The 27,307-nt window shown below is 40.9% G+C and overlaps 1 protein-coding gene across 12 annotated transcripts in view; it reads right to left on the bottom strand.

The window, feature by feature from the left end:
• LOC116749035 (taste receptor cell protein 1) overlaps nucleotides 1–27,077 on the bottom strand; it is a 54,029-nt gene extending 26,952 nt beyond the window's left edge. For 11 of the 12 annotated variants that reach the window (XR_004348488.1, XR_004348490.1, XR_004348487.1 and 8 more), the window contains exons 1-2: nucleotides 16,249–16,382; nucleotides 14,617–14,705 (exon numbers count right to left, since the gene is read on the bottom strand). The gene's annotated coding sequence lies outside the window, so the exon portion shown is untranslated. Of the gene's footprint in view, nucleotides 1–14,616; nucleotides 14,706–16,248; nucleotides 16,383–27,053 lie in introns of those variants that run through there. The other variant, XM_032622934.1, reaches the window with a different exon arrangement.
• Nucleotides 27,078–27,307: the final 230 nt, after the last annotated feature.

The raw sequence follows: 27,307 nt of genomic DNA, 5'->3' as shown, positions 1-27,307 counted from the left end.
AAGGCTGCTGCTGCCGCCACCAAGGGGCCTGTGTGCGAGCACAGGTCACTCTCCACACCCCTCTTCCGCGGAGCCTGTGCAGCCCGCCACTGCCAGGTTCCCGGGATCCAGGGACAACTTCCCCGGGAGTACGCACGGCGGGTCTCAGGCTGGTGCAACATCACGCCGGCCTCTGCCGCAACGTCACGCGGCCTCTGCAGCCGCAGGCCCGCCCCGCACGTAGTGCCCCTCCTACCCCCATCCCCCAACCCCCGGCCTGAGTGAGCCGGAGGCCCCGAATCAGCGGCTCCTTTAACCCCGTCCTGTCTGAGCGAAAAAACAGAACGCCCTCCAGCGACCTACACGCAGAGGCAGGGCCAAATCCAAAGCTGAGCTCCTGTGAGCTGTGAGAACAAAGAAGAGAAGGGAAATCTCTCCCAGCAGCCACAGAAGCAGCGGATTAAAGCTCCACAATCAACTTGATATACCCTGCATCTGTGGAATACCTGAATAGACAAGGAATGATCCCAAATTGAAGAGGTGGAATTTAGGAGCGAGATCTATGATTTTTTTCCCTTTCCTCTTTTGTGAATGTGTACGTGTATGCTTCTGTGTGAGATCCTGTCTGTATACTCTTGCTTCCACCATTTGTCCTAGGGCTCTATCCGTCCATGACTTTTTTTAAAAATTCTTTTTCTTAATAATTAAGTTTAATTGTAATAACTTTATTATACTTACCTTCGTTCTTTCTTTCTTTCCTTCCTTCCTTCCCTCCTTTAGACAACGAATCACCCCAAATGGAGGAGGTGGTCTCAGGGAGGCAGGATTTATGATTTATCCCCCTTTACCTCTTTTTGTGAAGGTGTATGTGTATGCTTCTGTGTAAGATTTTCTCTGTATAGCTTTGCTTCCAACATTTGTCCTAAGGTTCTATCCGTCCCTTTTTTTTTTTTCTAATATTTTTTAATTCAATAACTATATTATACTTTATTTTATTTTTCTGTATCATCTTTCTTTCTGTCTTTTTTCCTTCTTTCCCTCCTTCCTTCCTCCCTCCCTCCCTCCCTCCCTCCTTTCTTTCCTTCTTTGCTTCTTTCTTCCTTCCTTCCTTCCTCCTTTCCTTCTTTCTTTACTCATACTTCTACTAATTCTCCCTACTTTTTCTCCCTTTTATTCTGAGCTGTGTGGATGAAAGGCTCTTGGTGCTCCAGCCAGGAGTCAGGGCTCTGCCTCTGAGGTAGGAGAGCAACTTCAGGACACTGGTCAACAAGAGACCTCCCAGCTCCACATAATATTAAACGGTGGAAATATCCCAGAGACCTCCATCTTAACACCAGCACCCAGCTTCACTCAACGACACAGCAAGCCACAGTGCTGGACAACCTATGCAAACAACTAGCGAAACAGGAACACAACCCCACCCATTAGCAGAGGGCTGCCTAAAATCATAATAAGGCCACAGACACCCCAAAACACACCACCAGACGTGAACCTGCCCACTAGAGAGACAAGATCCAGCCTCATCCAGCACAACACAGGCACTAGTCCCCTCCACCAGGAAGCCTACACAACCCACTGAAAAACAACATTAGCCACTGGAGACAGACATCAAAACAACGGAAAAAAAAAAAAAAAAAAAAAAAAAAAAAAAAAAACAACGGGAACTACGAAAGTGCAGCCTGCAAAAAGGAGACCCCAAACACAGTAAGATAAGCAAAATGAGAAGACAGAAAAAACACACAGCAGATGAAGGAGCAAGATAAAAACCCACCAGACCTAACAAATGAAGAGGAAATAGGCAATCTACCTGAAAAAGAATTCAGAATAATGATAGTAAGGATGATCCGAAATCTTGGAAGTAGAATGGACAAAATGCAAGAAACAGTTAACAAGGACCTACAAGAACTAAAGATGAAACAAGCAACGATGAACAATGCAATAAATGAAAATTAAAATCACTCTAGATAGGATCAATAGCAGAATAACTGAGGCAGAAGAACGGATAAGTGACCTGGAAGATAAAGTAGTGGAAATAACTACTGCAGAGCAGAATAAAGAAAAAAGAATGAAAAGAACTGAGGACAGTCTCAGAGACCTCTGGGACAACATGAAATGCACCAACATTCGAATTATAGGGGTTCCAGAAGAAGAAGAAAGAAAGAAAGGGACTGAGAAAATATTTGAAGAGATTATAGTTGAAAACTTCCCTAATATTGGGAAAGGAAATAGTTAATCAAGTCCAGGAAGCACAGAGGGTCCCATACAGGATAAATACAAGGAGAAAGCACGCCAAGACACATATTAATCAAACTGTCAAAAATTAAATACAAAGAAAGCATATTAAAAGCAGCAAGGGAAAAAACAACAAATAACACACAAGGGAATCCCCATAAGGTTAACAGCTGATCTCTCAGCAGAAACCCTACAAGGCCAGAAGGGAGTGGCAGGACATACTGAAAGTGCTGAAGGAGAATAGCCTGCAACCAAGACTACTCTACCCAGCAAGGATCTCATTCACATTTGATGGAGAAATTAAAACCTTTACAGACAAGCAAAAGCTGAGAGAGTTCAGCACCACCAAACCAGCTTTACAAGCAAATGCTAAAGGAACTTCTCTAGACACGAAACACAAGAGAAGGAAATGACCTATAGTAGCGAACCCAAAACAATATATAAAATGGAAATAGGAACATACATATCGATAATTACCTTAAATGTAAATGGACTAAATGCTCCCACCAAAAGACACAGATTGGCTGAATGGATACAAAAACAAGACCCTTATATATGCTGTCTACAAGAGACCCACTTCAGAACTAGAGACACATACAGACTGAAAGTAAGGGGATGGAAAAAGATATTCCATGCAAATGGAAACCAAAAGAAAGCTGGAGTAGCAATTCTCATATCAGAACAAAATAGACTTTAAAATAAGGACTATTAAAAGGGACAAAGAAGGACACTACATAATGATCAAGGGATCGATCCAAGAAGAAGATATAACAATTGTAAATATTTATGCACCCAACATAGGAGCACCTCAATACATAAGGCAAATACTAACAACCATAAAAGGGGAGATCAACAGTAACACATTCATAGTAGGGGACTTTAACACCCCACTTTCACCCATGGACAGATCATCCAAAATGAAAATAAATAAGGAAACACAAGCTTTAAATGATACATTAAACAAGATGGACTTAATTGATATTTATAGGACACTCCATCCAAAAACAACAGAATACACATTTTTCTCAAGTGCTCATGGAACATTCTCCAGGATAGATCATATCTTGGGTCACAAATCAAGCCTTGGTAAATTTAAGAAAACTGAAATTGTATCAAGTATCTTTTCCGACCACAACGCCATGAGACTAGATATCAATTACAGGAAAAGATCTTTAAAAAATACAAACACATGGGGGCTAAACAATACACTACTTAATAATGAAGTGATCACTGAAGAAATCAAAGAGGAAATAAAAAAATACCTAGAAACAAATGACAATGGAGACACAACGACCCAAAACCTATGGGAGGCAGCAAAAGCAGTTCTAAGGGGGAAGTTTATAGCAATACAAGCCCACCTTAAGAAGCAGGAAACATCTCGAATAAACAACCTAACCTTGCACCTCAAGCAATTAGAGAAAGAACAAAAAAACCCCAAAGCTAGCAGAAGGAAAGAAATCATAAAAATCAGATCAGAAATAAATGAAAAGAGATGAAGGAAACAATAGCAAAGATCAATAAAACTAAAAGCTGGTTCTTTGAGAAGATAAACAAAATAGATAAACCACTAGCCAGACTCATCAAGAAAAAAAAGGGAGAAGACTCAAATCAATAGAATTAGAAATGAAAAAGGAGAAGTAACAACTGACACTGCAGAAATAAAAAAAAAATCATGAGAGATTACTACAAGCAACTCTATGCCAATAAAATGGACAATCTGGAAGAAATGGACAAATTCTTAGAAATGCACAACCTGCCAAGACTGAATCAGGAAGAAATAGAAAATATGAACAGACCAATCACAAGCACTGAAAATTGAAACTGTGATTAAAAACCTTCCAACAAACAAAAAGCCCAGGACCAGATGGCTTCACAGGTGAATTCTATCAAACGTTTAGAGAAGAGCTAACACCTATCCTTCTCGAACTCTTCCAAAATATAGCAGAGGGAGGAACACTCCCAAATTCCTTCTACGAAGCCACCATCACCTTGATACCAAAACCAGACAAGGATGTCACAAAGAAAACTACAGGCCAATATCACTGATGAACATAGATGCAAAAATCCTCAACAAAATACTAGCAAACAGAATCCAACAGCACATTAAAAGGATCATACACCATGATCAAGTGGGGTTATTCCAGGAATGCAAGGATTCTTCAATATACGCAAATCTATCAATGTGATAAACCATATTAACAAATTGAAGGACGAGAAAAAACCATATGATCATCTCAATAGATGCAGAGAAAGCTTTCGACAAATTCAACACCCATTTATGATAAAAACCCTCCAGAAAGTAGGCATAGAGGGAACTTTCCTAAACATAATAAAAGCCATATATGACAAGCCCACAGCAAACATCATCCTCAATGGTGAAAAACTGAAAGCATTTCCACTAAGATCAGGGAACAAGACAAGGTTGCCCACTCTCACCACTCTTATTCAACATAGTTTTGGAAGTTTTAGCCACAGCAATCAGAGAAGAAAGGAAATAAAAGGAATCCAAATCGGAAAAAGAAGAAGTAAAGCTGTCACTGTTTGCAGATGACATGATACTATACATAGAGAATCCTAAAGATGCTACCAGAAAACTACTAGAGCTAATCAATGAATTTGGTAAAGTAGCAGGATACAAAATTAATGCACAGAAATCTCTGGCATTCCTATATACTAATGATGAAAAAATCTGAAGTGAAATCAAGAAAACACTCCCATTTACCATTGCAACAAAAAGAATAAAATATCTAGGAATAAACCTACCTAAGGATACGAAAGACCCTGTATGCAGAAAATTATAAGACACTGATGAAAGAAATTAAAGATGATACAAATAGATGGAGAGATATACCATGTTCTTGGATGGAAGAATCACATTGTGAAATGACTCTACTACCCAAAGCAATCTACAGATTCAATGCAATCCCTATCAAACTACCACTGGCATTTTTCACAGAACTAGAACAAAAAATTTCGCAATTTGTATGGAAACACAAAGACCACCGAATAGCCAAAGCATCTTGAGAACGAAAAAAGGAGCTGAGGAATAAGGCTCCCTGACTTCAGACTATATTACAAAGCACAGTAATCAAGACAGTATGGTACTGCACAAAAACAGAAAGATAGATCAGTGGAACAGGATAGAAAGCCCAAAGATAAACCCACGCACATATGGACACCTTATCTTTGATAAAGGAGGCAGGAATGTACAGTGGAGAAAGGACAGCCTCTTCAATAAATGGTGCTGGGAAAACTGGACAGGTACTATGTAAAAGTATGAGATTAGATCACTCCCTAACACCATACACAAAAATAAGCTCAAAATGGATTAAAGACCTAAATGTAAGGCCAGAAACTATCAAACTCTTAGAAGAAAACATAGGAAGAACACTCTATGACATAAATCACAGCAAGATCCTTTCTGACCCACCTCCTAGAGTAATGGAAATAAAAACAAAAATAAACAAATGGGACCTAATGAAACTTCAAAGCTTTTGCACAGCAAAGGAAACCATAACCGGACCAAAAGACATACCCTCAGAATGGGAGAAAAACATTTGCAAATGAAGCAACTGACAAAGGATTAATCTCCAAAATTTACAAGCAGCTCATGCAGCTCAATAACAAAAAAAACAAACAACCCCATCCAAAAATGGGCAGAAGACCTAAAGAGACATTTCTCCAAAGAAGATATACAGAATGCCAACAACACATGAAAGAATGCTCAACATCATTAATCATTAGAGAAATGCAAATCAAAAACTACAATGAGATATCATCTCACACCAGTCCAGAATGGCCATCATCAAAAATCTAGAAACAATAAATGCTGGAGAGGGTGTGGAGAAAAGGGGACACTCTTGCACTGCTGGTGGGAATGTGAATTGGTTCAGCACTGTGGAGAACAGTATGGAGGATTCCTTAAAAAACTACAGATAGAATTACCATATGACCCAGCAATCCCCTACTTGGCATATACCCTGAGAAAACCAAAATTCAAAAAGAGTCATGTACCAAAATGTTCATTGCAGCTCTATTTACAATAGCCAGGACATGAGAAACAACCTAAGCGCCCATCATCGGATGAATGGATAAAGAAGATGTGGCACATCATACACAATGGAATATTACTCAGCCTTAAAAAGAAATGAAATTGAGCTATTTGTAATGAGATGGATAGACCTAGAGTCTGTCATACAGAGTGAAGTAGTCAGAAAGAAAAAGACAAATACCGTATGCTAACACATATATATGGGAATTTAAGGGAAAAAAATGTCATGAAGAACCTAGGGGTAAAGATAGGAATAAAGACGCAGACCTACTGGAGAACGGACTTGAGGGTATGGGGAGCGGGAGGGGTGAGTTTTGATAGGGCGAGAGAGAGGTCATGGACATATACACACTAACCAAACGTAGTAAGGTAGATAGCTGGGGGGAAGCAGCCGCAAGGCACAGGGATATTAGCTCGGTGCTTTGTGACAGCCTGGAAGGGTGGGATGGGGAGAGTGGGAGGGGAGGGAGACGCAAGAGGGAAGACATATGGGAACATATGTATCTGTATAGCTGATTCACTTTGTTATAAAGCAGAAACTAACACACCATTGTAAAAGCAATTATACCCCAATAAAGATGTTTAAAAATAAAAAAATAAAGGAACTTCTGTAAGTGGAAACACAAGAGAAGAAAAAGACCTACAAAAACAAACCCAAAACAATTAAGAAAATGGTAATAGGAACATATACATTGATAATTACCTTAAACGTGAATGGATTAAATGCTCTACCCAAAAGACACAGGCTCGCTGAATGCATACAAAACAAGACCCATATATATGTTGTCTACAAGAGACCCACTTCAGGACCTAGGGACACATACAGACTGAAAGTGAGGGATGGGAAAAGATATTGCATGCAAATGGAAATCAAAAGAAAGCTGGAGTAGCAATACTCATATCAGATAAGGAGAAGATATAACAATTATGAATATATGTGCACCCAACATAGGAGCACCTCAATACATAAGGCAGCTGCTAACAGCTCTAAAAGAGGAAATCGACAGTAACACAATAATAGTGGGGGACTTTAACACCTCACTTACACCAATGGACAGATCATCCAGATGGAAAATTAATAAGGAAACACAAGCTTTAAATGACACCAATAGACCAGATAGATTTAATTGATATTTATAGGACATTCCATCCAAAAAATAGCAGATTACACTTTCTTCTCAAGTGTGCATGGAACATTCTCCAGGATAGATCACATCTTGGGTCACAAATCCAAGCCTCAGTAATTTAAGAAAATTGAAATCATATCAAGCATCTTTTCGGACCACAATGCTATGAGACTAGATATCAATTACAGGGGAAAAAACGTAAAAAACACAAACACATGGAGGCTAAGCAATATGTTACTAAATAACCAAGAGCTCACTGAAGAAACCAAAGAGGAAATAAAAAAATACCTAGAGACAAATAACAATGAAAACACGACAATCCAAAACCTATGGGATGCAGCAAAAGCAGTTCTAAGGTAGGATAGCAATACTATCCTACCTCAAGAAACAACAAATACCTCAAATAAACAATCTAACCTTACACCTAAAGGAACTAGAGAAAGAAGAAGAAACAAAACCCCAAGTTAGTAGAAGGAAGGAAATCATAAAGATCAGAGCAGAAATAAATGAAATAGAGACAAAGAAAACAATAGCAGAGATCAATAAAACTAAAAGATGGTTCTTTGAGAAGATAAACAAAATTGATAAACCATTAGCCAGACTCATCAAGGAAAAAGAGGAGAGGACTCAAATCAATAAAATTAGAAATGAAAAAGGAGAAGTTACAAAAGACACCGCAGGAAATACAAAGCATCCTAAGAGACTACTACAAGCAACTCTGTGCCAATAAAATGGACAACCTGGAAGAAATGGGACAAATTCTTAGAAAGGTATAACCTTCCAAGACTGAACCAGGAAGAAATAGAAAATATGAACATACCAATCACAAGTAATGAAATTGAAACTGTGATTAAAAATCTTCCAACAAACAAAAGTCCAGAACCAGATGGCTTCACAGGTGAATTCTATCAAACATTTACAGAAGAGCTAACACACATCCTTCTCAAACTCTTTCAAAAAATTGCAGAGGAAGGAAAATTCCAAAGTCATTCTATGAGGCCACCATCACCCTGATACCAAAACCAGACAAAGATACTATAAAAAAAGAAAACAAAAGATTAATATCACTGATGAATACAGATGCAAAAATCCTCAACAAAAATACTAGCAAACAGAATCCAACAACATATTAAAAGGATCATACACCATGATCAGTGGATTTATCCCAGGGATGCAAGGATTCTTCAATATACGCAAATCAATCAATGTGACACACCATATTAACAAATTGAAGAATAAAAACATATGATCTCTCAATAGATGCAGAAAAAGCTTTTGACAAAATTCAACACCATTTATGATAAAAACTCTCCAGAAAGTGGGCATAGAGGGAGCCTACCTCAACATAATAAAGGCTGTATACGACAGCCCACAGCAAACACCATTCTCAATGGTGAAAAAACTGAAAGCATTTCCTCTAAGATCAGGAACAAGACAAGATTGCCCACTCTCTCACCACTATATTCAACATAGTTTTGGAATTTCTAGCCACGGCAATCAGAGAAGAAAAAGAAATAAAAGGAATACAAATTGGAGAAGAAGAAGTAAAACTGTCACTGTTTGCAGATGACATGATTCTATACAGAGAGAATCCTAAAGATGCTACCAGAAAACTACTACAGCTAATGAGTAAAACTGGTAAAGTTGCAGGATACAAAATTAATGGAGCAGAAATCTCTTGCATTCCTGTACACTATATGATGAAAAATCTGAAAGAGGAAATTAAAGAAACACTCCCATTTACCATTGCAACAAAAAGAAGAAACTACCTAGGAATAAACCTACCTAGGGACAAAAGACCTGTATGCAGAAAACTATAAGACACTGATGAAAGAAATTAAAGATGATACAAACAGATGGAGAGATATACCATGTTCTTGGATTGGAAGAATCAATATTGTGAAAATGACTACACTACCTAAAGCAATCTACAGATTCAATGCAATCCCTATCAAATTACCAATGGCATTTTTTACAGAGCTAGAACAAAAATCTTAAAATTTGTATGGAGACACAAAGACCCCGAATAGCCAAAGCAGACTTGAGGGAAAAAAACGGAGCTGGAGGAATCAGGCTCCCTGACTTCAGACTGTACTACAAAACTACAGTAATCAAGACAATATGGTACTGGCAAAAAAGCAGAAAATATAGATCAATGGAACAGGATAGAAAGTCCAGAGATAAACCACACACCTATGGTGAACTGATCTATGACAAAGGAGGCAAGGATATACAATGGAGAAAAGACAGTCTCTTCAATAAGTGGTGCTGGGAAAACTGGACAGCTACATGTAAAAGAGTGAAATTAGAACACTCCCTAACACCATACACAAAAATAAACTCAAAATGGATTAGAGACATAAATGTAAGACCAGACACTATAAAACTCTAGAGGAAAACATAGGAAGAACACACTTTGACATAAATCACAGCAAGATCTTTTTTCATCCATCTCCTAGAGTAATGGAAATAAAAACAAAAATAAACAATGGGACCTAATGAAACTTAAAAGCTTTTGCACAGCAAAGGAAACTACAAACATAGACAAAAAGGACAACCCTCAGAATGGGAGAAAATATTTGCAAACGAATTAACGGACAAAGGATTAATCTCCAAAATATATAAACAGCTCATGCAGCTCAATATTAAAAAAAAAAACCACCCCAATCCAAAAAATGCGCAGAAAGACCTAAATAGACATTTCTCCAAAGAAGACATACAGATGGCCAAGAAGCACATGAAAAGCTGCTCAACATCACTAATTATTAGAGAAATGCAAATTAAAACTACAATGAGGTATCACCTCACACCAGGTAGAATGGGCATCATCAGAAAATCTACAAATAACAAATGCTGGAAAGGGTGTGGAAGAAAAGGGAACCCTCTTGCACGGTTGTGGGAATGTAAATTGATACAGCCACTATGGAGAACAGTATGGAGGTTCCTTAAAAAACTAAAAATAGAATTGCCATATGACTCAGCAATCCCACTACTGGGCATATACCCAGAGAAAACCATAATTCAAAAAGACACATGCAGGGCTTCCCTGGTGGCGCAGTGGTTAAGAATCCCCCTGCCAATGCAAGGGACATGGGTTTGAGCCCTGGCCCGGGAAGATCCCACATGCCGCGGAGCAACTAAGCCCGTGCGCCACAACTACTGAGCCTGAGCTCTAGAGCCCACGGGCCACAACTACTGAGCCCACGTGCCACAACTACTGAAGCCTGTGTGCCTAGAGGCCCGTGCTCCACAACAAGAGAAGCCACGGCAATGAGAAGCCCGCACACTGCAACGAAGAGTAGCCCCGCTTCACCGCAACTAGAGAAAGCCCGTGCACAGCAACGAAGACCCAACACAGCCAAAAATAAATAAATTTATTTAAAAAAAAAAAAAAAAAAAGACACATGCACCCCAATGTTCTTTGCAGCACTATTTACAATAGCCAGGACATGGAACAACCTAAATGCCCATCGACAGATGACTGGATAAAGAAGATATGGTATTTATATATATATATCATGGAATATTACTCAGCCATAAAAAGGAACAAAATTGGGTCGTTTGTAGAGACGTGGATTGATCTAGAGACTGTCATACAGAGTGAATTAAGTCAGAAAGAGAAAAACAAATATCATATATTAACACGTATATGTGGAACCTAGAAAAATGGTACAGATGAAACCAGTTTGCAGGGCAGAAATTGAGACACGGATGTAGAGGACTAACATATGGACAACCATTGGGTGAAAGTGGCGGGGAGGGGGTGTGGTGGGATAAACTTGGGAGGTTGGGATTGACATGTATACACTATATGTATAAAAATGGATAACTAATAAGGGACCTGCTGTATAAAAAATAAATTTAATTTTTAAAAAATACACCAAAAAAAAATTGGAAAATTTTCAAAATTGACGGGATGAAAAGGGAAAAACAAACTCTACTGTAACATTACCTGGCCCTTATATAAGCTGGGGAATGGAGAAAAAATGGCCTGAAAATGGGTCTCTAAATTATAATGACCATCTTGCAATTGGATCTTTACTGTCACAAGATGGGAAGATGGACTGGGGTTCCTGCGTTCAAGTGTTCATGATCCGTTACCCCAGCTCTGTGCAGCTCTGTAATCAAAAGCCTGGGGAACCAGAAAAACACTCCTGATGTTTTAGATGACTCCATTCAACCTTCTGCCAATCTCAGCGGGGGAAATCAAGCCCCACCTACTTCCCCGAGCCACCTACTTCTCTGGGTCCCTCTGACCAATCCCAAACTCCGCCTCGCTATGTCCCTTTACATCTTCCATTGGCCCCAGGAGGGAGAGACTAGTCCCTCCAGGGTAACCTGTAGTGGAACTTCCTGTCACTCCGAATTCAGGTTCAAAGTTAGCCCCTACCTCTGCCCCACAAGGCCTTTACCCCCTTCAGGGCAGAGGGATTACTAGAGTGCATGTCCCCTTCTCAGTGGGAGACTTAGGAATCTGTAAGGAGATGTTTGGCAGGTTCTCAGAGAACCCTGACAATTTTAGGGATGAATTTATCAGGTTGGGGTTGACATTCTCTCTCACCTGGCAGGACATCACAGTTATTCTGGCCCACTGTCACACCCCAGATGAAAAGGAGTGTGTATACTGAGGAAGGCCAGGGAACACAGAGATGGCCTACTGGCAACCAACCTACACCACCATATTTATCAGACAGGTGAGAACGCAATCCCAGAACACGATCCCCACTGGGACAATGAAGATCATCAAGGCCAGGGTAGGACGAGACATTATATCACTTGCCTATGAGAAGGAATGAAAAGGTGTAGGGTGAAGCCTGTAAATTACGATAAGGTCCGAGAGGTCACACAGGAAAAAGATGAAAACCTGGCAGTCTTCCTGAGCTGGGTGACAGATGCATTCAGGAAGAACACCAATACAGACCCTGAGTCCTCAGAAGGAAGGACATTCTTGGCCATGCGTTTTATCACCCAGGCTACTCCTGATATCCAGAGAAAATTACAAAAGCTTGAGGCTGGGCCCCAAACCCCGTTGTCAACCTTGGTAGAGGAGGCCTTCAAGGTCTAGAACAACCGAGACTAAACGGAGGAGGTCAATAAGGATAAGAGGCTAATAAAGAATATGCATCTTTAGGCTGCTCTGATCCACGCACCACCTCGAGGGGACCCTGGAGGGCGAGAAGGCTGGACAGACCACCAAGAAGCTGCCTGGGCTCGAACCAGTGTGCCTTTTGTCGGAAAGGGGGGCACTGGAAGGGGGAATGTTCTGAGCGCCCTCTAGTGGGATGCCCGAGGGGCAACTCTGACTGGCCGCAGTTCCTTGTGAATCTCTCTGATGAGAGATTCCCACACACCGACTGAGCACCTGCCCGGCTCCAGATCCCACTCGATCGATCCTCATTACTCCAGCGGAGCCTCAGGTGACCCTTGATGTGGCAGGTAGAAGAACTAAATTTCTTGTAGACGCTGGAGCCGCCTGCTCTGACTTGGCCAGCTGTCCCCCTCTCCAACCGAGTGTACTGGGATGGGAGTTGATGGACAGCCAAAAGTAAGGCGATTTACATCTCCCCTTGCCTGCAGAATCGGGTCCATTAATATTACTTACTCCTTTTTGTATATGCCAGAATGCCCTGTCCCTCTCCTCGGGAGAGATGTGCTAAATAAGTTAGGAGCTACCATATTCTTAGGACAGGGTGAAGTCCAACGAGGTAGAGAATTCAAACAGAGAATGCCATCTATTAGTAGCCCCAGATGACCCACCTGCTGGTCATTATAATTCTCCTCAAAACATCCCCCAAGGTGTTAGAGAATGAGTAGATCCTGAAGTTTGGAATACATTGGTGCCAGAAAGGGCAAAACGCGTTCCCCCAATAAAAAAAAAGTTTAAGGCCTGGGGAAAAATACTCCTGGAAAAGGCAATATCCTTGAAAGCCTGAAGCCCTGAGGGGAGCCCAACTGCTGCTCAGCAATTCCTAAAACACTGACACATTAGGCCCTACCAATCCCCTTGCAATACCGCCATCCTCCCCACTCAGAAGCCTAACGGGGAATATCTGTTTGTGCAAGACTTACGAGCTTACGAGCAGTGAATGAGGCAGCCGTCCCTATTCACCCACTGGTGCCAAACCCATACACCCTCACCCATGTGCCGGGGAGCGCTCAGTATTTCTATTTTGGACCTCACAGATGCGTTTTTCTGTATTCCCTTACATCCTTTCTGCCTGTGCGTTGTATGGATGCTGACACCCTGGAGGCTACCCAGTATACCTGGACAGTGCTTCCTCAGGGTTTTCAGGAGAGCCCCCATCTTCTGGGAAACATGTTAACAAGAGAACTGAGGAAACTGGGCCTTGAGAAGGGAACTCTGCTGCAACATGTGGATGTGATTTATTGGTAAGTAGTGAGACCAAACAAGATTCAGATCAAAATACTGTTAGGGTCCCAAATTTTCTGGCAAAAAGGGGATGTAAAGTCTCTTCAACCAGGGCTCAGATCTCACAGCAACAGATTCAATATTTAGGATTTCTTTTGAGCCCAGGGGCATGAGCCCTGGCCATAGATCGAAAAACAGCAATTAGTGCATTACCATCTCCAACCACAGAGGCAACTCCGAGGCTTTCTCAGGATGGCTGAGTTCTGTTGTATCTGGATTCCAAATTATGGCCTTATAGCCAAACCTCTATATGAGACTCTAAAGGGAGAAGAAAGGGAACCCCTTCAATGGAATAAGGACTACCAACAGGACTTTGAGACTCGAAAGTCTGAGTTGAGCAGAGCACCAGCATTGGGGCTTCCAAATCTACACAAGCCCTTCACCCTATACGTTCACAAGAGGTCAGGGACAGCACTAGGAGTCCTGACCCAAAAGCTGGGACTGGACCAGAGACCAGTGGCTTACTTTTCAAAACAACTGGATTCAGTGGCCCTGGGATGGCCAAGCTGCCTGTGGGCAGTAGCAGCCACAGCCCTGTGGGTTAATGAGGCTTCCAAACTTATCCTGGGACAACACTTAGATGTGTTAACCGCTCATGAAGTACAATCTGTGCTGAAAGTCAAGGGACATCATTGGTTGACTGGCGGAAGGTTAACAAGATATCAGGCCCTCCTAATGGGTACCCCTGACATCCCTTAAAGGTATGCCAAACCCTGAAGAACCCAGCAACTCTGTTTCCAGTGGTCGAGAGTGGAGACTCAGTGCATCTGTGTATTGAGACCATAGAACAAACTTACTCCAGCAGGTCTGATCTTCTAGATGAGCCTCTTGACAGCCCTGAGGTCGAATGGTTTACTGATGGGAGCAGTTTTGTAGAAATGGGAACCTGAAAGGCGGGGTATGCCATAGTTAGTCTAGATGAAGTTATAGAAGCCAAGACCCTGCCACCCCAGACGTCAGCCCAGAAGGTTGAACTAATTGCATTAATGAGAGCTTTGCAATTAGGGAATGATAAGAAATTAAATATTTTTACTGACTCTAATTATGGGTTCCATGTGCTACAGGCTCACGCTGCCATTTGGAAAGAAAGGGGAATGTTAACCCCTAGAAATTCCCCCATAAAACATAAAGATTTGATTCTGGCTCTTTTAGAAGCAGTGCAGCTCCCGACCCAGGTAGCAGTAGCCCACTGTAGGGTCCATCAGAGGGGTGGATTTTCTGTGAGCCAAGGGAAGAGCAAAGCTGATCAAATTGCAAAACAGGCAGCTTGATTTCAGGAACCTGAACAAATTATGGCCCCCTGAACTCCCTAGCCTTCCCCAGTATTCCCCATAGGAACAAGAAAATGCTGAGAAATGGGACTATGAGAAAGGAAGCACTGGCTGGTATAAAAAGGAGGATAAAGTTCGAATCCTACTGGCCCAACAGTGGAAACTCACTAAGAGCTTACATGATGCCACCCACTATGGGAGGATGTGCTATGGGACTTGATGCAAAAGGCTTTTTCAGGGAAGGGGCTTAAAAGAACAGTAAAACAAGTAACACTTGCCTGTGATTTATGTGCCTGTAATAACCCACAGACCCATCCAATCCCCCCTTCGTTACTCAGGCCAATTCAATGCCAAGGGACATACCCCGGGGGAAGACTGGCAGTTAGATTTCACCCAATGTCCCCACGATGAGGATATAAATATCTTCTGGTGTTTGTTGATACTTTCACAGGATGGGTTGAAGCCTTCCCCTACCCGATCTGAAAAGATTATGGAAGTCTGTATGTCCCTTTTAAAAGAAATAATTCCTTGGTTTGGACTTCCAAAGTCCCTGCAGAGTGATAACAGCCCCTTTATAACCATAATCACACAGGGGTTCACAGTGGCCCTAGGGATAGATTACAAGCTACACACCTCTTGGCACCCCCAGTGCCAAGGAAAGGTAGAGAAAGTGAAGGTGGAGAAAATGAACCATACTTTAAAGAAAACCTTAGCAAAGCTCTGCCAAGACACTCATGAACCCTGGACCAGCTTGCTTCCTACTGCACCCCTCAGGGTCCGTGTAGCCCCCAGGAGTGGTCTGAGGCTTAAGCCATTTGAAACGACCTATGGGAGGCCTATTCTTACTACTGACATTGTACTGGGTGAGGAAGTAAACCAGGCCCTGAGATATACTATTAACCTAGGACAAGTTCAGAAGGCAATCCAGGACTGTGCCCACAAAGCACGGCCAGCTCCCACTAAAAATACAGAGGAAGCAGCAGTTCCTTCACAAATAAACCCCAGGGACCAAGTGCGTAAAACCTGGAAAGTTGGATCCCCGAAGATCAACTATTGCCAAAATGGAAGGTCCCCTATAAAGTAACTTTAGCCACTCCCACTGCTGTCAAACTCAAAGGATATCTAGTTGGGTACATTTGTCCACACTAAAGCTTTTACCTCCAGAAGCCCTGCAGGTCACAACAGAAGAACAATACACCTGTGAGCCAGTGGAAGATCTGAGGTATCTATTCAAAAGTCAGGCACCATTGACAGATAGTCTGTGTGATAACTAATACTTTCTGCTGCACCTGGATCAATGCGACAGGACAGGTAGAAGTTAATATTAAGGAAATATATGCCCGAGCAAAGTGGCTTCACAATTTTGGCAGGGGTGATACCGCCTCAGCTGTCTGGTCAACAGTTAAGGAAGCCCTCCCAAAGTTAACCTGGTTCCTTCCCTTTCTAGGCCCTTTAATGGCTATTGTTGTTCTTCCCCTTTTTAGCCTTTGTTTGTTTAACCTTCTGGTTAAGGTTGTGTCTTCTAGGCTCCAACAGTCTGAAGTAAGGCTCATGACGGCTCAAGGCATTCAACCCATTCCAGCGGAGAGTGGCCCAGGTCCCTACAAGTCCTTGAAACAATCAGCGAGGGACTTCTACACCTCTAGGGTAGGCTAGGGTCTGCAGCCCATCCAGGAGGAAGAGTTTCAGAAGAAGAGACCTTCAGCCCCTTACCCCTTAAGAAAAAAGGTGTAGAGTCTCTTGGGGGAAATGAGACAGGCTGGGACCCGGGACCCTTTGCTGCAGTGCCACAGTGCTGCAGTGCTTGCACCTGGTCAAACATCACCTTGAGCAACAAAATACAAAGAAACTATAAGGGACTAAAAATAACTGTGTGCATGCGCAGTTGGGGCAAATTCTGGACAACAAGATACAAAGAGACCAAAAAGCCCAACTGGTCCTTCTAAAGAGCCCGGGGCAAAGGCAGGGTACTGCGCATGCCCCCAGCACACAGCACCACCTAAGGGGCGGGCACACCATCTAAGCCACCCCACCGGCCTGAACCCTGGACACACCCCTACCCTCACCCCACATAAGGAATCAGCTCACACCACCTTGAGGGAGGGAGTTAGCAAGGGAAACTGTTACTTGTTCTTGCTCCCCTCTGCTACAGCAGGGGCCCCAGTAAAGCCTTACTTGAATTTCTTGTCTGTCCTCTAATCAATTTCTATTGATTAAGGAGGCTAAGAACCCTGGTCTGTAACATATGTATAACTGAGTCACTTTGCTGTACATAAGAAATTAACACAACATTTTAAATCAACTATGCTTCAATAAAATTTTTTAAAAAAAGAATTACCCCTAGGCACTCAGTGAACATTGAAGAATCTTGTAATAGCATGGAAGATCCAGATCATGGATATGAGTCTGACTGCAATTTAGTGATGACGTACTCATCATTCCACTTCCTTTCGCCCTCATGTGGAAAAAGGAGCTGGGATTGCAGCAAGCAGCATGAAGCAGAAAGGAGAGAAGGTGGGGGAAAGTGATAACTTATCTCTCCGTACTTATGCAGACCTATGTGGAAGATACAGAGACTTGTACTCACGTTATTCATGCAGCTGCTGCCTCTGGGCCCTCCCAGCCCATGCATGGTCTCTCCTGCTGCCCTTGACTTCCATGTCTCCTTCCCCTGAAGCCCAGTCACTGTCTCAGATGCTCCCTCATAGTTGGTTATTTTTTATTTGTAGCAGTGGGCATGTATGGGGAGGGGAGGATGTTTTTCCCAACCTCAGATACTGAGGTAGGAGATAGATGGGCCCCTGGGCTGGACAGCTGGTGTTTGTCAAGTGGAGTAAAATTGAAGCTTTGTTCTCACCCTGACGCTCCAAGGACAAAGCTAGTGGCAGAAGCTGAGCTCTGCTGAAGTAAAGAGATAAGATGACGGCTCCTGAGGTCAAGGAAAACTTCCCTGTCTGCACATGCACAGGAAGGCTCCTTGGGGGTCAAAAAGGGAGGGGCGCCACCCCATAATAAGTGTGGACATACCCCCACAGGCCTCTGCAGTGGAATCCATCTTAGCAAAAAGTTGTGCACGCAAGTTGGGAAGGGTCCTAGGACCAGTCAGGTGTGAAAAAGGAAATAAGATAATTGGCCAAAGGTAAACAAACACTCAGAAGAACTGCCCTATTTAAGTGATTTGAATCACCTCTTTACTGCGCTCCTCCTCATTAGGAAGGACGCCCATATCCTTTCTCTTCAGGTGTGTATTTCTGCCTGCTTCTTCTTAAATGAACAAACTGTTTCTCTGTGTGCTCTCCCACTTGTTGTGCTGTGTCTCTAATAATAAACTTTGTACCTGTTCTTACAGTTTGTGCCTCGCTGAAACATTTTTGCTTTCTATGGGGTAAGAGCCAGGGGAACTTTGCTTCTAGCCTCTAGCCTCTGGTGGGCTACTGGCTAGGATTCCTGGTTTTCATCCAGGCTACCCAGGTTCAATTCCTGGGCAGGGAACTAAGATCTTTCTTCAGCACCATTCACTGCTGTCTCTCCGGGATCAGTACCAACTGTCTTCACATTGTTAACTCCACATCCTCTTCTCTAATAAAACAAGCCAGTCAGGCATGGTTAAAAAAAAAAAAGAGAGAGAAAAGAAAAAAGAAACACCCCCAGAGATTCCAGATATTGGAATTAACAGAAACAGACACAGACTAAAAAATAACCATGCTTACTATATTCAAGGAGATAAAAGACTGAGAAAACTTCAAAAACTACAAAACTACAAAAAAAAAAGGCACAGCAGATTGGAAAAAAATTTGAAGTAGAAAAGCACAATAATTAATAACCCCATGGATGGTTTTCATAGTCAATTAGACAAAAATGAAGAGAGAATTAGTGAGCTGGTAGATAGGTCAGGAGAAAATATTCGAATTAAACATGAAGAGAAAAAAGAATAAAATATGCAGAAGGGAGAGTAGGAGATACAGAGGATACACTGAGTAGATCAAATATGCCTTCAGTTGGAGCCAAAGAGGGGAAAGAGGTAATGAGGTTGAAGCAATATTTTAAAAATAATGACTGAGAATGTTTTTCAAATAATGAAGTCATACAAATTACAAGCAGGATAAATAAAATTAATTATACACCTAGCTAAATTATGGTAAAACATCAGAAAATCAAAGACACATTTTTTTAAACCTTAGAAGAATTTGAGGAAAAATGTCAACTTGCCTTCAAAGGAGCAAGAATGAGGTTGAAAGCTGACTTCTCAACAGAAACAGCAGGAACCAGAAGACCATAGAATGACACCTTCAATGGGCTAAAAGAAAATGACTGCAGCTTCACATTCAAGACATAGCAAAAATATATGTCAGAAAAGGAGGCAAGATGAAGATACTTGCAGACATATAAAAACTGAGATAATCTGTCACTAGCAGACCTAAGAGGTACTTTCAGGCAGAAGGAAACCTATTCAAGTTGAAGGTCAGGTATGGAATAGGAAATAAAGAGATAGATAGATAGATATAAAGATTTATTTATAAATTCACACACATGTACATCTAAATGAATATTTTTACCCCATTTTAATGAAAATTTTCTATCTATATAGAAGAAAATATAATAACCCCATTATTCATCTTCAATAATTATTGACATATAGACATTCCTGCTTCCTCTATACTCTCCACGCTCTGCTTACACTGGATTATTTTAATCAAACCCTAAACTTCATATAACATCACCCATAGATAATTCAGTTTGTATATCTTCAAGATAAGGATTTTTTTTAACAAAAGCCTGGGACTATTATGAGACCTGAAAAGTAAAATGAATAATAATTCCTTAAAATCATCAAATGTCCAATCAGTCCATCATTCAAAGTCCAATTTTTGTCTTTTTTTCAGATGGATGTTCAAATGAAGTCTTAAAATACCATTTTATTATATTTGACTAATGTGTTTCTTGTGTCTGTTTTTCAAAAATTAATTTAAAAAATTAAAAAAACCCTCTTTTTGTTTTAAAATTTTCAAATATGAACAAAAGGAAGAAAATAGTATAATGGACCTAGTGGGAGCTAGGATGGGTAAAAGGACCCTGACCTCCGAATGTTGGAGATTATTTTTTTTCTTTTTTTCTTTTGGCCAAGCCATGCAGGTTACTTCCCTGACCAGGGATTTAACCTGGGCCCTTGGCAGCGAAATCACAGAGTCCTAACCACTGGACCACCAGGGAATTCCTGGAGATCTTTTATGATTGCTGATTGCTGCTTCTGACCACAGAGGTGCAGAAAGAGAAGTGGGCAGCCATTGTTGTTGCACCTCCCCCCATTGTTGCAACCCCACCCCATCTGATGAAGTGACTTCCAAGAGATACAGAAGGCTAGCACCATTTTCACTCTCTTCATTTTTCATTTTTCCCCTTTTAGGAGCCAGACATTCAAAAACAACTAGAAAACTAGGCTGCTCAAAAACAACTGCATATACGGGGAAAATTAGAAAGTTACTATGCATGCCCAAGGAAAGGCTCAGAAAAGACCTAAGAAGACATTAAATGTATACCTCAGGCTGATCCTCAGCACAGAGACAGACTACATCAATTTTTTAAAAAACCATACACACAATAAAGAAAATCAAAAACAAAAAGCAGCCCTGAGGAAGGGAAAGAATCTGATTTCCAGAGTTACCACATTATTAGATTCAAATGTCCAGTGTTCAACAACAAAAAAATTGCAATGCATAAAAAGAAACTGGAAAGTATGACCCATTCAAAGGAGAAAAAAGAACGCAACAGAAACTATCTCTAAGAAAGACATAATGGCAAATATACTAGACAAAGACTTTAAAACAACTATCTTAAAGATGCTCAAAGAACAAAGGAAGATGGGAGAAAGTCAAGTAAATGATGTGTGAATAAAATGGAAATATCCATAAAGAGATAGAAAACCTAAAAAGGAGCCAAGAAGAAATTCTGGAGCTGTAAGTAAAAAAACCGAAATGAAAAATTCAAAGGCAGATTTGAACAGGCAGAAGAAAAAACCTGTGTACTTGAAGATAGGACAAAGGAAATTATCAAGGCTGAGGAACAGAAAGAAAAAAATATGAAGGAAAGTGAACATAGCCCAAAGGACCCATGAGATACCATCAAGTGGATATCATATATATTGTGGGAGTCACAGAAGAAGAAGAGGGAGGCAAAACAGCCAAGAGAATATTTGGAGAAATAATGACTGAAAGCTTCACAAATTTGATGAAAGACATGAATATAAGTGTCCACGAAGCTCAATGAACTCCAAGTAAGATGAACTCAAAGAAGACCCACATGGAGACACATTATAACCAAATTTCAAAAGACAAAGTGAATCCTGAAAACTGTAAAAGAGATGCAAATAAATACATGGGATTCTCAAAAAGATTATCTGCAGATTTCTCATCAGAAAAATTGGAGCCAATGGGCTCCCCTGGTGGCACAGTTGTTAAGAATCCGCCTGGCAATGCAGGGGACATGGGTTGGAGCCCTGGTCTGGGAAGATCCCACATGCCACGGAGCAACTAAGCCCCGTGTGCCATAACTACTGAGCCTGTGCTCTAGAGCCTGTGAGCCACAACTACTGAGCCCGTGTGCTGCAGCTAATGAGGCCTACCTGTCTAGAGCCTGTGCTCCACACAAGAGAAGCCACCACAATGAGAAGACTGAGCATTGCAACAAAGAGTAGCCCCTGCTTGCCGCAACTAGAGAAAGCCCACATGCAGCAACAAAGACCCAATGTAGCCAAAAATTTAAAAATAAAATAATTAAATATTTTTTTTTAAAAAAGAAGAAGAATTGGAGCCAAAGAAGACAGTCGGCCAATATACTCAAAGTGCTAAAAGAAAAAAAACAACAACTGTCAATGAAGAATCCTATATCCACAAAAATGGTCCTTCAAAAGGGAGGGAGAGGGAGCTCCCTGATGGTCTAGTGGTTAGGATTCTGGGCTTTCACTACCGTGGCCCAGGTTCAATTCCTGGTTGGGGAACTGAGATCCTGCAAGCTGTGCAGCACAGCAGAAAAAAGAGAGAAAGAAAAAAAAGGGAGGGACAAATCATGACAATCCCAGATAAACAAAAGCTGAGGGAGTTTGTGACTGCTAGACCTGGCTTGCTCAAGAAATGCTCAAGAGAGTCCTGCAAAGTGAAATGAAAAGACACTAGACAGTAACTCAAAGCCATATGGATAAAGATCACAATATAAGTAAATATATAGGCAATTATAAAACCTAGTATTATTGTAACAGTGGTTTGCAACTGCACTTCTTGTTTTGTACAAGATTTAAGAGACTAATGTATTTAAAAGAATTATTAGCTTTTTGTTTTGGGGCACACAATGTACACAGATGTCATTTTGTGACAACAACCAAAAGAGGTAGGGACAGAGCTGTAAAAGAAAAGAGATTTTGGGCTTCCCTGGTGGCGCAGTGGTTAAGAATCCACCTGCCAATGCAGGGGACACGGGTTCAAGCCCTGGTCTGGGAAGATCCCACATGCTGTGGAGCAACTAAATCCATGCACCACGACTACTGAGCCTGCACTCTAGAGGCCATGCTCGGCAACAAAAGAAGCCACTGCAGTGAGAAGCCTGCATACCACAAGGAAGAGTAGCCCCCACTTGCCACAACTAGAGAAAGCCCGCACACAGCAACGAAGACCCAGCACAGCCAAAAATAAATAAAATAATAATTTTTTTAAAAAACAGAGATTTTGCATGTTATTGAGGTTAACCTTGTACAAATTCAAGTTACAGTGTTATAACTTTATGATGTTAAATATAATCCCCATAGTAGTCACAAAGAAAACAGCTAAAGTATATACACAAAAGGAAATGAGAAAGGAATTTAAACATTTCGCTCCAAAATTTGACTAAAGAACAAAAGACAGGAATTCAGGAAATGAGGGACAAAAAGGCTTAGGGCATACAGAAAACAAATAACACAATAACAGAAGTAAGTCCCTCCTTATCAGTAATTACTTTAAATGTAAGTAGATTAAATTCTCCAATGAAAAGACAGATTGGAAGATTGGGAAAAAAACACATGGCCCAATTATACAAGGGACTCACTTGAAATTCAAAGACACAAACAGGTTGAAAGTAAAAAGATGGAAAAAGATATTCTGTGCAAATAGTAAACAAAAGAGAGCAGGACTGGCTATACAAATATCAGACAAAGTAGACTTTAAATAAAACAAGTTTACAAGAAGCAAAGAAGGACATTATATGTTAATAAAACATTCAATACAGCGAAAAGATATAACAATTACAAAAATTTATGGGACTTCCCTGGTGGTCCAGGGATTAAGAATCTGCCTTCCAATGCAAGGGACACAGATTCAATCTCTGGTCAGGGAACTAAGATGCCACATGCTGTGGGGCAACTAAGTCCATGCACTGCAACTACTGAGCCCATGCATCACAACTAGAGAGCCCACGCGCTGCAACTACTGAGCCTGTGTGCTCTAGAGCCTGTGCGCCACAACTAGAGAGACGCCTGTGCACCACAATGAAGAGCCCACGTGCCACAACTAAGACCCAATGCAGCCAAAAATAAATAAATATTTTAAAAAATAAAAAACAAGAAAAACGGACTTCCCTGGCAATCCAGTGGTTAAGACTCCAAGCTTCCACTGGAATTAAGATCCCACATGCCATGCAGCCAGAAAACAAAAACAAACAAACAAGAAAGATCTCAAATCAATAATCTAACTTTACAACGTAAGAAACTAGAAAAAGAACAAACTAAATAGAAGGAAGGAAAGGAAGGAAAAGAAAAGGAAAGAAAAGAAAAATAAAGATGGAGCAGAAATAACTGAAATACACTAGTTCCAGGTCTGGAGTTTTGCCCAAGATCACAGAATTCAGCAGGTGATATAATTAGGATCAGAATCTAATTTCAACTAGATTTTTTTCTAGGGAAAAATATATTTTTTAACTTTTTATTTTATATTGGAGTATAGTTGATTAACAATGTTTTGATAGTTTCAGGTGTACAGCAAAGTGATTCAGTTATACATATACTTGTGTCTATTCTTTTTCAAAGTCTTTTCCCATGTAGGTTGCTACGTAATATTGAGCAGAGCTCCCTGTGCTATACAGTAGGTCTTTGTTGGTTATCCATTTTAAATATAGCAGTGTGTACGTGTCAATCCCAAACTCCCTAACTATCCCTTCCCCTGACCCTTCCCTGCTGTTAAAATAACTGAAATACAGATTAGAAAAACAATAGAGAAAAATCGATGAAACCAAAAAGTTGATTCCTCAAAATAATCAACAAAATTGACAAACCTTTAGCTAGTGGACTAAAAAAAAAGACTCAAATTACTAAAATTGGAAATGAAAGTGGTGACACTACTAATTCTGCAGAAATAAAAAAGATTATAAAGCTATTATGAAAAATTGTATGCCAAAAAATTGGATAACCTAGATGAAATGGAAAATTTCCTAGAAACACAAAACCTACCAAGATTAAATCATTAAGAAATAGAAAATCTGAACAGACCTACAACTAGTAAGGGGATTGAATCAGGAATCAAAAATCTACCAACAAAGAAAAGCCTTGGACCTGATGGATTCACTGGTGAATGCTCCCAAACATGTAAAGAAGAACTAATGCCAATCTTTCTCAAACTTTTCCAAAAAATTGAACAGGAGGGATACTTCCTAACTCATTCTGAGGCCAGCATTACCCTGATACAAAAGACACTATAAAAAACCACAGACCCAGAAGTGGAATTGCTTGTGAACACTGATGCAAAAATCCTCAACAAGGGGCTTCCCTGGTGGCGCAGTGGATAAGAATCCGCCTGCCAATGCAGGGGACACGGGTTTGAGCCCTGGTCCAGGAAGATCCCACATGCCGTGAAGCAACTAAGTCTGTGCACCGCAACTACTGAGCCTGTGCTCTAGAGCCTGCGAGCCACAACTACTGAAGCCTGTGCGCCTAGAGCCGTGCTCTGCAACAAAAGAAGCCACTGCAATGAGAAGCCCACACACCGTAACGAAGAGTGGCAAGCCCGTGCGCAGCAACTAAGGCCCAGCGCATCCAAAAATAAGAAATAAAATAAATTTATTTTAAAAAAATCCTCAACAAAACACTAGCAAACAGAATTCAGCAGCATACTGAAAGAATTATACACTAAGACCACAAAGGATTTACTCATGGAATGCAAGGATCATTCAACATATAAAATCAATCAATAAGCCACATCAACAGAATGAAGGGAGAAAAACCACACGATCATCTTAACTGATGCAAAAATAAACAGAAAACATAAAAGCATTAGACAAAGTTCAAACATGCTTTCATAATAGAAACACTTAAGAAAATGGGAATAGAGGGAAAGTATTTACACATAAAAAAAGCCGGGCTTCCCTGGTGGCGCAGTGGTTGAGAGTCCGCCTGCCGATGCAGGGGACGCGGGTTCGTGCCCCAGTCCGGGAAGATCCCACATGCCGCGGAGTGGCTGGCCCGTGACCCATGGCTGCTGAGCCTGCGCGTCCGGAGCCTGTGCTCCGCAACGGGAGAGGCCACAGCAGTGAGAGGCCTGCATAGCGCAAAAAAAAAAAAAAAAAAAAAAAAAAAAAAAGCCATATATGAAAAACCCACAGCAAACATAATACTCAATGGTAAGAGACTAAAAGCTTTTCCTGGAAGAATAAGGCAAGGATGTCCACTTTCACCACTTCTACTCAACATAGTACTAGAAGTTCTAGGCAGAGCAATTTGACAAGAAAAAAATAAAAGGCATCTAATTTGGAAAGGAAGAAGTACCATTATCTCTCTTTGCAAATAATCTTATAAGTTGAAAATCCTGAAGCTTCCACCAAAAAAACCTGTTAGAACTAATAAACGAATTCAGCAAAGTAGCAGGATACTAAGTCAATGAATAAAATCAGTTGCATTTCTATATGCAATGTGCAATCTGAAAAGAAAATTATAAAAGCAATTCCATTTACAGTAGCACCAAAAAGAATAAAATACTTAGAACTCGATTTAACCAAGGAGGTGAAAGACTTGTACAATGAAACATACAAAACACTGCTGATAGAAGTTAAAGAGATATAAATAAATAAAAACACATCCCATATTCATGGATTGGAAGACTTCGTATTGTTAAAATGTCAATACTACCCAAAGTGATCTACAGATTCAATGCAATCCCTATCAAAATTTCAATGACTTTTTTTGCAGAGATAGAAAAACCCATCCTAAAATTCGTATGGAATCTCAAGGAACCCCAAATAACCAAGACAATCTTGAAAAAGAACAAAGTTGGAGGATTCACACTCTGATTTCAAAACCTACTATAAAGCTACAGTAATCAAAACAGGGTAGTACTGGCATAAAGACAGACATATAGACTACTGGAATAGTATAGAAAACCCAGAAATAAATCCTTTCACATATGGTAAAATGATTTTTAACATGGGAGCCAAGACTATTCAATGGGGAAAAGACAGTCTTTTCAACAAATAGTGCTGGGAAAATTAGATGTCCATAAGCAAAAAATGAAGTTAGCTAAAAATGGATCAAGGACATAAATGTAAGACCTAAAACAATAAACTCTTAGAAGACAACATAGAAGTTTCACAACATTGGATTTGGCAATGATTTCTTAGATATGACGCCAAAGGTACAAGTAACAAAAGAAAAAATAGACAAGTTGAACTTCATGAAAATTAAAAGTGTCAGAGGACACTATCCACAGAATAAAAAGGCAAACCACAGAATGGGAGAAAATATTTGCAAATCATACATGTGATGAGGGATTAATATCCAGAATATATAGAAAACTCCCCAAAAGCAACAACAACAGCCGGATTTGGAAATGGGCAAAGGAACTGAATAGACATTTCTCCAGAGAACATATACAACTGGCCAACAAGCATATGAAAGATGCTCAACCTCACTAATCATTAGTGAAACACAAATCAAAACTATAATGAGATACTACCTCACACCCATTAGGATGACTTCCCTGGTGGCGCAGTGATTGAGAGTCCGCCTGCCGATGCAGGGGACACAGGTTCGTGCCCCAGTCCGGGAAGATCCCACGTGCCGCGGAGTGACTGGGCCCGTGAGCCATGGCCGCTGAGCCTGCGCGTCCAGAGCCTGTGCTCCACAGTGGGAGAGGCCACAACAGTGAGAGGCCCGCGTACTGCAAAAAAAAAAAAAAGATACAACAAGTGTTGGCAAGGATGTGGAGAA

Source organism: Phocoena sinus, chromosome 2, assembly GCF_008692025.1.
Source record: "Phocoena sinus isolate mPhoSin1 chromosome 2, mPhoSin1.pri, whole genome shotgun sequence".
Lineage (NCBI taxonomy): Eukaryota > Metazoa > Chordata > Mammalia > Artiodactyla > Phocoenidae > Phocoena > Phocoena sinus.
The sequence above is the reverse complement of the archived record's forward strand: the minus strand, read 5'-3'. Positions and strand labels throughout refer to the sequence as shown.